This window comes from Protopterus annectens, chromosome 5.part0, assembly GCF_019279795.1.
Source record: "Protopterus annectens isolate FY-2018-M chromosome 5.part0, PAN1.0, whole genome shotgun sequence".
NCBI classification, from domain to species: domain Eukaryota; kingdom Metazoa; phylum Chordata; order Ceratodontiformes; family Protopteridae; genus Protopterus; species Protopterus annectens.
The window spans coordinates 665,439,959-665,452,540 of NC_056735.1; the positions used below are offsets into that span (position 1 = coordinate 665,439,959).

At 38.6% G+C, this 12,582-nt stretch overlaps 1 protein-coding gene across 3 annotated transcripts in view; it reads right to left on the bottom strand.

Annotated features, from left to right (window-relative positions):
• The window catches only part of LOC122802746 (glycogenin-2-like), a 1,303,570-nt gene that overhangs the window by 1,087,768 nt on the left and 203,220 nt on the right, over positions 1–12,582 (bottom strand). The window lies entirely within an intron of this gene.

Below are 12,582 nucleotides of genomic sequence, written 5' to 3' on the forward strand. Positions count from 1 at the left end.
ATAATGGGGGATTAACAAAATTTTACATACATTTAGTGAGCGGAAATGGGAAAGTTGACAGTCAATGCTTCTAAATGGAGCTGGAAATACATTTCCATCTGTAGGAAAACTATCCAATTATGTGATAAACTGAGGAAGTTTTAGGTTTACCTTTACATACCTGAAGACCACAAGAGCGATCACTCAAGTAAATCCAAAGAGCGAAACACAAACAGCAACAGTTTCAGATGTTTGATCAGCAAATTGAAAAGCAGATTTACTGATTTTCAATCAAAAAAGTCGAATACAAATTGGAATGAAGGGGGGCAAGCCCCCATGTGGGGGGCTGCATCCACCACACCCCCCCCCTTTAATATACTAACAGACTGCACTACAGTTGGGAAAGAGTCCATTTCCCAATCCCTACTATAGTGCAATCCGCACCCAAAATGCCAGATTTGCAATGAGCAAATGTTAGTGCATTCGCTCATTGCACATTCAAATCAATTTTTTCAATTTTTAGCAACTTGCCAAACGTTCTTTCAAGCTTATGACGTTCGCCCATGTGCAGAACGCACAAAGGCAAACAATGTTTACAAAGCAGTACATTTCATAATTAACTGTCACATCACTTAACTATGACCACTCATTTAACAGGGTAAGTTCCCAACACAGGCCATGACTGAAAGACCAGTTTGAAAATATGCAACCATAACCACAAACTTTAAATGTGCATGAAATTCAGTAATACAGTTATATATTCTAATTATATACAGTAGTAACAGTTGTGATTTTCAAAATACTGAAAGGGTAATGGCATTGAACATACTAGGCAACTGAACAGGAAAGGTTAAATTTCATACCTAAACGCTCAATGTTTACAAACATTTCAAAGACAGTGGAATACAGTAACTGTGCATATATCCTGTCAAAGAAAATAAAATTTAACTTTATCATTTACAACTATATGCACACATCTAGTATAGCAGTCTACTTCAAAAGTATTTACATTTTAAGTGATAATCACGGATGTACATGTGCACGACAAAAGCAGTAAAGTACTAGACTAAAGTCAGTAGAACTAGTTAAGGGAAAATTACCATGAGTTTGACAAGTGCACAAGAAAGTATCACTACTTGATGCATTATAGAATGTTTAGTAAAACTTGAAAAGATTACTCCAGCAAGCAACTCCACAAACATTAAATTGTCTGAATTTAGACTTATTGCTCAGCTTCTCTCCTGAATAACCCACATCCAGTGTCTAGTAGAGGTGTGGGTACAGATTACCCCCCCCCATGCCTTCCCAGTGTTTGTCTCTGCTCGCCTGTGCAGTTGCACAAGGTATTCGGACTTAAAAGGAAATCTGCAGTGATCTTATCAAGATACCTTGCTTTACCCTGAAGTGAGTGACTTTCCCCTTTTCCTCATGGCCAAACCATGCTAGCAGTCCAATACTCTATACTCTTGCAACCACTGCGGTTCTCGTTTAATTAGGGAATCTTTCAGCCTCTTGTAAAATTACCAGTTTACTGCAAGTATTACAGCGATGCTGCTCTAATGTTAATGTTTGATATTAGATCTCTAAACTTTCACTGTCTGCAAAAAAATCAAGCTTCACTGCTTAAAGATGCATGGACACAGCAGCCATTTGCGAATGAAATATTGTAGACTAGGTTGTCAAAGTAGTCATTAAAACATACTGCAGTGTTCTACACACAGCCTTTTTAAACCTTGTTCAATCACTCTTAACATGGGCAAACTTACATTTATACAAAAGTAAACCATATTAACAAGTTCACATTTACAAACATTTTATATCCTATAATCCAATTACATAAATTAAATTCCTGCTTTCTCAAACTTCATTCCTTCTCAAACACTGCATGTATTCCCACAATTTCTATGCAATTTACTTCTACCCCTTTCCAAAGATCCCACTTCCTGTTCACATCTTTTTACTAACCAATGTAAAACAGATCTGAATAGTCTAGAATCCTTCTATAAAATTGCTAAGTTCACTACAAGCCACCCATACAGAATCCACCACTGCTCAGTACTCCCCAAACTGAGCTGGCTAGAACTCCCAACCCTATCACTCAAACTGACCATAGCTCACAAAATAATCCAATGACTGCCCCGCAGTTACTAACCTAATATAAATCCCAGATCACTTGGGTCCTCAAACTAATGTTAAAGGTTACCCAACCCCACAACACTCAAGGCACCTCCCTCTACTCCTATAAAATTGCCAAACTTTGGAACATTTCCTCAACCCATAGCATAAAACCCCAACTATCAGGAGTTGGAATACCTCCTAAAAACATCTAGCAAATCACTGGCTCTGCTCCTGCCAAACTCCTGGTTAAGCCTATCTGCTCTCCATCTACATCTATAACTGCTTCTATATAGCTCAATTCCCATAGCTACTTCTAACAGCTACTGGGGTCTTAAATCCTAGGAAATAAATGGTCACACAGTTTTGAAACTGTATGCCTTGTCTGTAACATAACTGTTTGCTTTTTTTTTTATTTTACACTAACTAGCAATAGTTGTGGGAGTCGAGCTGGCACCCCAGCGTTTTCTAAAAAATCTTCCAATTAGCAGACCGGAGTTCCGCTGTGGCAGCCCCTTACTGGGAAAAAGCCGAAAGACAAACATTACCATCGGTCTCTACTGATGTTGAGCATTCCTCCCCCTGGGACTCCACTGAAAATGGATTTCTGGCCCAGACAGACATTATGGGTAAACATCATTTTACTTTCAAATACATGTTCTTTATGTTCACATCGACCTCTACATCCAAAAATGCAACTTTAGTCCAAAATTATTCAAGAAAAACCTAAGCCAGGGTACACCAACATTCACTGCTTTCAAAAATTCAGCAAAATTTTCCATCTCCATCCCAAATCGAAGAAAGTCAATGCATTGTTTATAAAACATTTTCATATGACAAATTAGTCTCCCACCAACAGAGGTTAGCAAGCCAAGGGGCTACCTTAGCACCCATTGCTACACCAGTCCTCTGTTGGTATATTCATACAGAATACTTTATGGATAAAGTACCAGAAAGTATCCTAAAACTAAGCCAACACAGGAATGGAGAAAGGAGATACTGCGGTCGGCATAACTGCAATTAGGGATATAGAAAATATGGGTCTGGAATTTATAAGAGAAAACTGGTAAAGGAACCAAGGTATTGGGAGCAACTAGAGAGGGAAAGAGGACAGAATGGGAAGATGCCAAGAATTTGGATTGCAGATTACAGGCACAAAGAAATGGGGGGGAGGATCCTAAATGAATGACCAGCACTGGTAGAGTTTTTGAACAGAATCAAGAAGACACACTGCCATTAAAGCAATTGGCAAAGCATGTAAAATACTGCATGCTAACCAAGAATCAGGAGGTTAGAAAGAATTTGGAAGAGACTGGATAAGCAATTCCAAACACAACATAAGAATATATGTACGTCTCCCAAATATACAAGATTTAGGATGTTTTGCTTGGAAATCTTTACATAGATACCCCAAGAAGACTATAGAATTTCAGACAAATGCTGGTGCAAGGGAATAAAGAGGTAACCGGGAACATTTTCTGGGAGTGCAGAAGTATTCCCTGTGGGATGTAGTGCCAGAGATGCTGCGTGGGCAGACTGGTGGGACAGAGATTTTTCTGAGCTACGGTACAGAATCTGAATTGCCTGGACATGCTAAAACCTTGTGTCTAATTATGGTGGCTGCCAAAAAGCAATTACTAGAAAATGGAAATAAAAAACCGAAATCAACTATACCAGCAGTAGTGAACGCAGTAACATTGAACTGGAACAGAGATCTTTAGAAAAGGGTAGGAGCAAACTACATAGGAAATAAACTGAATTGTGGGAATACATAACAGAAGGAATGAGGTTTAAAAGACTGGACTTAAATGAGCCATGTAAATGTCTGAAAGTGATTGGGTAGATTATATGTATGCTTGTGGCAGTATGGTTTGATGTAAAACGCATGCAACTAGGACTGTGTTGGTGTGGTTTTTCATTTATATAAAGGTAGGATTATTAAGCCACTTACAACATAGGCAAAGATTTTTTAAAACATTGGCAGGCATTCAATTTTAATGTTGCTTAGGTTAGTTGATATATAGCAACGTATGCTAAGTATGTTTATAAACGTGAACTTAATACAGTTTGATTACTTTTTAAGTGTAAATTTACCCAGGTCACAAGTGAAACCAATAAAGGTGACTGATTTTACTGGTTGCTAGTGTTTTAATTGATATTACATTTACTGAATTCTTATACTTAGCAGTTATATAAATGGCAAATATTACATCAGATGGACATGAAACTTTTTGGGTCCACTTTAGTAAAAATTATATTACCTGGCCATCACAACAAATTATGCACTTCAAACTGGTTCAGGCGCCTAGGTAGCGAGACATTTCCCTGCAGTACATTTTACTGGGGACACATGACTGAAGTCAGCTGCAGAGAAATAGGACAGTCTGTAAATTCCCTGTGGGCAAAAAGAATGTTGCCATGCCTACAACTACAAGAACCAAATGCACAGGGGGAAAACAATGTCCGTGGTCTCTAAGGGAACATGACAGCAGGCAATATGGCAGGCAACAGCAGGCTGGCCAGAGGGCATGTCAGTGGCAGTAAAAATGCAATGCACAATGGGCAGTACCTTTGTGTGTGGACCACTATTCCTTTCAGTGTCTAGGGAACATTACCTAAAATGCATATGAGAGCATAAATTACCACAGTAGCCGGCAGGATTTCCTCCATGCTGTAGCACTCTTCTACATGTTGCAGTTGCATAACCATGGACTGAGTACAGAACTCATTATTTCTGCCATCATACACTTGGTTATTAAAGCTGTGGGCATGGCAGTGTGAGCTTCTATTTACCCACAGGGAATTTGCAAACAGCCATATTTCTCTGCGGCTGACTGTCACTTCAGCCATGTGTCCCCAGTCAAATGTATACAGGGAATAGTCTCGCTGCCTAGGCACCTGAACCCAAAATGAACAGACTTAAAGCAATGATCACACAAGTCAGATTCTTTACATAAACCATAGTAAAGTTTGCTGCTGAAATGGAAGTTAATACTGAGACTGCAAGTGGCAAACATCTATATTTAAACTCGGAAGTATGAATGGGCTTGTTAGACTTCTGCGGTCAATATTTGCTCTTGCATTTCATTTGTTTAAATAGTTCTAAGTTGAGCCAATGCTACAATGTAAGGGGATGATACAGGCTCTAGACCTTAATCAGTCAAGGATCTGCAGCCAAAAACCCCAGCACTTGTCTACTCAGATTTGTTTGATTAGCACCATCACTGTGCTCTAAAGTTCTCCAAATGAGCAAGTATTGTTGCACCCAATTTAAATACAGTAAACTGCTACTAACAATAGCACCAAGATGTTCCAAGAAATCCTTGTGCCATATGACCAACTAGTGTAATCAATAACCACTCAAAAGCTCTTCAGTCAATTTGCATTTTTTTTTTCAATAATCATTTTTATTGTTTTGCCAAACCATTATACATTTCACACACTATTTACATTATGTACAATATTGCTTCCAATGTTTTAGTTCCATTTTGAATTTCCCTATAATACATTAAGAATAAATATCATTTTAACCAAGTACAGGAAATTAAAATCACAAAAAATTAAACATAAAAGCATCTACAATAGACAATTATAAACCAACTCAAACCAATAATTTGTATTTCTACATTTTCTATCTAATCCAAGAATGTGTTGGTACACATACAGAATGTCCTGACGGAAAGTGGATAGGAACCGCTACGCCAAAATAATATTAAAGATTTGTTCCCAAATTTTTATGCTGTTTATACTTTTCTTATTATTTCTAATTAACAATTTGTGCGCTAATATATGCTTAATCGCTAACAGCCTGAAATTTTGCCACGACACCTGTGCTGGGTTCAACCAATTTGTGGCTATATATAATTTCATTAGTAAACTAATATTCATAATTACAATCTTTTTTGTTTTGTCCAAATTCTCCGTGGAATATGTAAAATCAGAAATTCCCAGGAGAGTGTTGAGTTTTGGTAACCCATTTTTGTAGTTGTAACTTTAAAGAATTCCATAATTTATAAATGCACTTGCAACTCCAGAACATGTGCAACAGGTCTGCTGTCTGATCTATACACTGTGGACATGTAGGTGACTTTTTTGAATCAAATTTATGAAGTGTAAGATGGGTATAATATGCATTGTTAAATATCATCAATTGAGTAAAGACCAGTTTTTGAAGTGATACGGATTTTAATGTTAAGTTAAACGCCTCTACTATTTTACTGTCGTCTAGGGATGGCAATTTCTCTCTCCAGTATTTGGATAACAGAATATGATTATTATATTTTCTCTCTTTTGCCATTTTATACGCTGAGGATATATATTTTCTATCTTGTTGCAATGCTTCCCACAGCTGACCTGAAATAACTAGTTCCTCTTTTTTTATTTCAAAACTGGTAAAATAATTTATGGCCAAATCTTTTAACTGCCTCATTATAATTAAATAAGAGATGGGAAGATTCATCTCTTTTAAGATATCATGTACCGCTACTCCTAGGAAGGGGTATAAATCCCTTACAGTTAATTCCTTAATAAATGGATATTTCTTTAAGTCTATCAGTTGATTACCAATAGTTATATTAGGATTTCCATCAAACGGTTGAAGTCAATTTGCATTCTAATCAGGCTGAAAATGTGTCTGAAGCTTTACCAAGCTAGAACATATCCAAGCATGTTGTTTTGGGGGGAGGGGGCAGGCTGAACAACATTTAACCAGACTGATCACGAGAAACTGACTCCATAACCACTGTAAGGTATGCCATACGTTTAAACAAAGGGATGGCAATTTTTATTTCAAGTATTTGAAAGACATTAACGTACCTGGCTCATCTGTAAACCTACTACAAATATGGCATTTAAAATATTAATGTTCTGATGGACAGAACTGAATTTTCCTTTGCCAAGTAATGTAAATTTTACACTAGATTTAGTAAAAATCTAGATCATGAGCCACAAAGCCACATCCCCGATGCTTTACGAAACAAATGACATGCTGGGTTAATATTCAGACTCCTGAATATACAAAACTTGTAGTAAAAATGGTTACTTTTTCTGCTGACATATCCCTGACAATATATAAAATTAAAGTAACTTGTTAGTCTATTAAACTACTTCCACTACTGCCTAAAACACAATAGGCAGCAATGGTTTGTTTCATACACTGGTCTATAGTGCAGTGTTGAACAGTAGCACAGTCAGACCTCATTAGGCCTACATCTGCTTTGACTGATCTCACAGGCAACATTCATAACCCCATGTCCCCTGTAGAGTATTACTAAAGCCTGAGCCTGCCCTACTGGTCAGACTGAGGTGTAGGAGGAACAGAGTCACTAGCAGAATTGATTTAGTTTTTAGCATCTCCCTCCCAATATACTGGGCAGAGTCCTGCTGTCGGTGAGTAGTGCTGAATACATCAGATGGTGTCCCAATTAACATTTCAGTAACCTGTAGCAGAGTGACTAGTACACTGTCAACTGGCATGGACTTGCTCTTTGAAAAGCAAAGCTCAAGTTGCCTGTTCATTCAATAACTGGGTTTACTAGAGCGATTAGCTACACTAAGTCTGGAAGAATTGGAAAGATTAAATTTCTCTTCCCAACAGCCACATGCACTCCACAAGTGGTGTAAAATGCTACATATGGGCACATCTGAATGTTGTTTGTCCCACAGACATTATGCATAAGAGGCCGCATTGGCTGCCAGCCATGAACATTCCAGACTGAAAATGGAAATGAACTTGCGTATTCTGGTATTTTAGCAACTTCTGGATAACTGGTACTTTAGAAAATGTCATCTCACCAGCAGCCACCAATATGATGGAGTTTAAGAACTGCAATTAAAAGGCAGTACACCATTGACTCAAAGGACACTGCGGGAAAGTAGACTAGGACAAGCTCCTGTACATGCATTGACATGCCTTAGTAAAAATCTACCAGTTTACTCAAGTCTACTTGGCTAGCTACTTGTCTGGGTTCATTAATGAGGTCAGACTAAAGATCTAACATGGAGCTTTCACCTCTCCAAAGTTTCTGGTTCGCTTCCTTTTAGAACAGCACCCAAAAGGAATCTTTCGTCCCCCCTTGGGGGACAGCAACAGCACGCCACTTAGATGGCACAACACCTTAAGCCACGCAGTTTTGCACTTAAAAGGTGTTCAACAGCTAGACATCTAGGCAACTTGTGGATCAGAATTCCACAGTCACAGATTTACAGGTCTAGCTCTGGCTTAGGAAGAGATGTCAAATTTCATCAAGATACAACTAAAACAATGGTACAGACAATAGTTAAAAGGCAATAGGTAAATTGCTCCCTACAGGGGATACTTGTGCACCTACTTTTCTCGTTTAGGAAAGATAGCACTCGAGAGCAGGATTCGGATCTTTAGCTCTGGTCACTCAAGACACTGCAACTACATTCATAAGGATATGTATTGCCTTCTCTACACCATAGCCACACTGCATGCAGCCTCCCAACCGGTGCACAGAGAAAATCTGAAAAATGAAAGCACCCCTTTTTGGAAAACGGGAAGCAGTTGTCACTTCAGAAAGCATCAGATACATTTTGTAAAACTGAAAAGGTGGCGGACTAGCAGCATCTTCCAGGCTAGTGGTGCACCTGCAAGAAGCACTTAAGCAAAAAAATTGACATGGTCTTGCTAGACAAAGGTCAAAAAATGGCAGCGGTGGCCCACATCAGGGACATTAAAGTTACTACCCTAATTCACTTGCATTAATAAAATATGCATTTTTTTTTTTTTTTTTTTTTTTTTTTTTTTTTAACAAAATTAGTTTCTGGCATTCACCAAGTATAATACTCAGATTTACCAATTTTTACAAGTGAGCAAAAAAATCAATGTTACACAAAATCAGGGACCACTGAGGTAACAGCAGCCATCTTTAAGCCTTGAAACTTTACAGGTACAATACTCTTATGACTTTCATCTTTACACAGAAAGAATTTAAGTAAACTTTCCTTAACAGTAAATATTTGTATGACCACTGCTACAATGGCCCAAACTATATGGGCTATATTTGTCTTACTGGGAAAGTGACTGAGTAATCATTTTCAGCTGAGGCCCGTCAATAGGAATTACATTTCTATTTACATTTATACATGAACATTTTAGAGGTGGAAGCTCGAGAAAGCACACGCGCAGCTTACTGAATTGTACAGGCAGCAGTTATGTATAACAATTGCTTTGTCATTTGAGTACAAAGTTGAAAATATTACATTTACAGGAGAGTATTTGGAGTGTACATCATAGTGAACAGTTAACTATGTTATGAGCATATACAGGACCAGGATTGGTTAAGACGATAGTTTTAAACCACTACTTAAACAAGTTTGTTGTAAAATTACTTGAAAGGGGATGCTACTAGAGTTTAGCAACATATTGGGAGTACAGTCTCCTGCAATAGTTGACTTATTTGTAAGAATTTGCTACTACAAACATGTCCCTTACTGCACAGCAGGGTAGTAAGTTTTGTAGGGCAGTGCATTTTTCTGGATGAGTGAGCTGTAGTTAGTTGTGAATATGGATAGCTGTGCAATTCAAGCCAGTTTAACTGCTTTAAGCTCCGACAATGGGGGGGGGGGTCCTATGAGGGAAGCTACTGGCAAATGTAACTTACTGTAGCAAGAGGCAAGTTTGAATGTTGCTCAAGTTTTAGGATAGGAGGGGCGTACAAGTCTACAGTAAGACAGTGGTGGCTAGAGTTTTTCTTGCAGTATCTTAAGGAATCTGTTGATCCTATAAAGGAAACCTAGTTTCAGGTGTTTAGATTTAATGGTGCACAGTATATGGTCATATTTGAGATGGTCTATTCTAGTGCTTAGAAGTTTACTGTGAGTTACAGTTTGAGACCGTATTTGCTGACTATGGTAAAATATTGCTTTAGATTTTGGCAACTTTGAAATGAAAAGCATTAGCTTAGTTTTCTTGAGATAGAATATGAGGTTTGATTCTTTGAGCCAGGTTTCTACAGAGTAAGATTTTTGGGCAAGGTCTTGGAGCTTATTTACAATGTTGAGTCATCTGCACACTGAACTAAATTAGCATGATTAATGGAGGTCATATTGATGACTAGAGGATCCAAGATAGAGCCTTAAGGAAAACCTGTAGTAAATGGTTGAAAGGATGAGTAGGTTTGCCATTTAACAGCTTGTTGCCTTCCAGATAAGCAACCAGATAAGCAACCAAGGAACCACAAGGAGCATTTTGAAAGTCCTATTGAGGAGTCTCTTACAAGCAATTGCTGGTGCGAGATGGTATCAAATGTCCTAGGCCAGGTCAGATCTGAAAACCTCCAAGGACTCTGAACTGACCGGGGAAACCACAGCTCTCGGAGCTGAAGAGCCCAGTCCTGAAGCCACAGAGGCTGGACTCTGATCCAGGAAACTAGGATCAGAGAAGCCTTGGCTTATTAGACAAATCCAGGGAGGAAGACTACTTCCTCTTGGTATCCGAAGGAGGCTTACAGTTAGAACCCAAAACCCCTTTGCAAGCCCCTTAAGTTTCTATGCTGTAGGAGACTCCTGGGGTGGAAACCATTACAGATTTCACACAACTTCCAGATGAGGCTCTCCTGTGCAGTAGACTCCTCATGCGTGTTTGCAATGGGTAACTTCTGACTGCACAAGAAGCAACAGTTAAATCCAGTGAGTTTTTCTGACATACCTGCACCATGCAAACACCCACCACCTGCACATAACACACACACACACACCAAGGGGGCAGGAGAGGAAGAAAGGGAAAGAGAAACCTAAAACCAAGAGGACAAGGCAGGGACCCTGGAAGGACATACAGAACTTATCTAAAGCTATCAGGAGGGGAGGAAATTACTTGAAAGAGTAAGTAGTAAAAGTTAAAGGAAAGCAACAGACCCCCAAAAAATTAAAAATAAAGCACTTGCCTGTTAACGATGAGCAAGAGCTTCAGGAAGCGCACCTGCATGGAAATCGCAGCAAACAAGATCCAAGCGTTGTGGGGTAGCAAGGGATCTTGGGAAGGGGAGAAGCTTTAGCTCAGCAGCCGTCTTGTCATGCCAGCTTGGATCAGAGGTTTGATCCTAGACCCATCCGTGATCAAAGACACAGATGGCACCAAATCCAGATACTAACCTTCATTTCTTTAGCAATCTGCAGCTGTAGCTCCTTCAGTGAGATTCACCTTATTTTACTGTACTTAAACCTGTCAGCCCATTTAAATTCCAGTTGCTTCTTAACCATCTCTCATTTCTACCCTAATTTTAAACTCCATGTTAATTTTATCCCACTCACTACCTACAACTTCTGAAAACACTTCTATAGTCCCTATAAACTCTCGAATTTTCATTACACATCCCTTAAATTCCTCTTAAGAGATGTGGGTAGAGCCTGCATTTTTTTTTTTTTTTTTTACTTCATTACCCTGCATTTTTCAGTTACTGGTGCATACCCTAGAATAGTTTTTACAGGTGTCTAAGTTTTCAATTAAATGCACATATTCCTTTGAAAACACATTGTCTAGTCCAGTTTACCTTGGGTAATATGTAAATTCTGAAACTCTACTGAATTCAGATCTTGCATTCCAAATATTTTCATAATTTTTACCCTCATTTCCCTTCTTCCCCCAGTTACCGCACTGTTGCATATGAAATTCCAGTCTCACCAGTAATATCCCCTGTTGAAAGGCTTTCTCCTGAAATTTCTTAAGCTCCATAATAGCAGTTTTAGGTGGAATATAAAATACATTCCAGCATTATCCTCCATAGCAGCCACCATTTTCCCCCTCTATTATAGCACCTCTAGTAAATAGTGCAAGTACTCCTTTCCCTTGCCCCAGACATTCTGCTGAATATCCATCCTGAAATCTTTTAACAAATTCACGTCTACTTTTCTAAACATGTCCCCTGTAGCATTGCTATTTGCACTCTGTATGTAATTTATCACTTTCTTTGGTCTACACCTTGAGGCCAATGTTCTAATATATGGAGTGGAGCCATTACAAATCCCCACCTCTGACCGCTTTAAAAACGTTTATCAACTTTTGTGGTACACACCCACAGTTTGGCAGGTTGATCTTTAACTCACGTTTTTGTCATCCCAGTCTGGCACATTTTACAGGACTTTGTTTTAATGAAAACCTTCAAACACCTTCCACAGCACCTCCCATAACCCTTAAAGCAAATAAAACTACATACATCTTCAAATAATGTTTAACCCTCCCGATAGGAACAATAGTCTAAAATCCACACATGCACACAGGGATTAACAGATTTAAACTTAAGGTCATCAATGTCAAATCAAATGTTACAGCTAGTACTACCACCTAGACTAACTGCATCTGCTAGTATCTTTATTCCAAAAGAAAAACCTGTGGTATCCCTGGAGGTCTTAAAATCCAGTATTTAACCTATACTGGGTCATAAACTAAGGGGAAACTTCAGTGTGGAGGGTATGAAGTTCACGAACCAAACTAAAGTACGTACTACAAGTGTGGAGGGTATGAAGTTC